The 1,441-nt window shown below is 35.3% G+C and overlaps 1 protein-coding gene across 1 annotated transcript in view; it reads right to left on the reverse strand.

Moving 5' to 3' along the window:
* LOC106867829 (serine/threonine-protein kinase greatwall) overlaps positions 1 to 1,441 on the reverse strand; it is a 420,959-nt gene that overhangs the window by 46,748 nt on the left and 372,770 nt on the right. The window lies entirely within an intron of this gene.

Below are 1,441 nucleotides of genomic sequence, written 5' to 3' on the forward strand. Positions count from 1 at the left end.
ATATATATATATATATATATATATATATATATATAGAGAGAGAGAGAGAGAGAGCTATTGTGGACAATAGTAGGCAGTATGAAAGTTGAATTGTTCAATGAGAGAAGTGTTCAGTGTTCCAAGTTCTTCGACCATTTATTTTAAGATAGGTGATTTATATTTGTTTTATAAGAAAGTATTGCATTCCTCCTACACACCTACAAATACATTAATAAAGTAACTGCACAACTTTATCAAGGAAAATATTCATTCAACAGAAATAATGAAAAGAGTATTCACCATAGGTTAAAAATAAATATATAAATAAAAAATAAATAAATAATATCAATAAATGAAAATCTAAAAATCTTCTTTCTGATAGTAACACCATTCAGTATGAATTAATGTTTTGTTTCCTCTATGCAGATTTCCCCTCTAACGAGTTTACTTTGGTCAAATACATTGTTTTGTACAAATAAGTGTTTATAGTATGGCAATATGGCTGTGTTGCGAAGAACTGGGAATGAAAGAAGCAAATGGAAATAATGGGATGCTGCAAATATGTGCAATCCAAGCCAAGTGAACAAGAGAGTGATGATGACGATGGTGGTGGTGGTGGTGATAATATGATGATGACGCTGATGATGATGGTGGTGAGAGATGTTTGGCACTTGAGTTCAATTTCGTTTCAAGTGTAAAGTACAGGCATGGGTGTGCGGCTAAGAAGTTTCCTTTCCACCCACATAGTTTGGGGTTCAGTCCCATAGCATGACACCTAGGGTGAGTGTCTTCTACCATAGTCCTGAGCTGACCAATGTCCTGTGATGGGAATTGGCAGATGGAAACTAAAAGAAGCCCATTGTGTGTGTGTGTGTGTGCATAGATGTACAGCAGAAAGAAAGAATGGAGAGGTAAACAGTTGGTATCAGCTCAAAGTCTGGAATTTCTATATTTAAACATAAATTGCAGAGCTGTTACACCTGTGTGCATCATAGAAATAATGGCATAAGGTGTACAGATTGTCTGTTACAATTGTTTCCTGAAAAGGTGCACATATGGGGCTTTTGCCAGCAAACCGATATAAGCTTTCCATATGGTAGTGGACCATTCCATCTTCAGAGAGGTGGAGCCTTAGTACAAGATTTTATCTGTTAGCAGGTCCATCTTCAAAGAGAAAGTGAGGTAGGTTATTAGTGGAAGAGATGTGAGATATAAAGAAATGATAGGGGCAGTATGAATGTATGAGGGTAGAGAGAGAGAGAGAGAGAGAGTAACTCTTGTAGCAAGTGACAGGCATAAACAGATTATGAGTTATATTTGTATATATATAGGTATGTGTGTGTATATATGTATATATAAGTCAGTAAATAGTGGGGTTGTGTTAACCGCACGTGGAGAAATAATAGGAAAATGAAAAATAATAATAAGGCAGAATGTTAAACTGGAAGCATATTTTAATAAA

The sequence above is a fragment of the Octopus bimaculoides genome, chromosome 5 (genome assembly GCF_001194135.2).
Source record: "Octopus bimaculoides isolate UCB-OBI-ISO-001 chromosome 5, ASM119413v2, whole genome shotgun sequence".
NCBI classification, from domain to species: domain Eukaryota; kingdom Metazoa; phylum Mollusca; class Cephalopoda; order Octopoda; family Octopodidae; genus Octopus; species Octopus bimaculoides.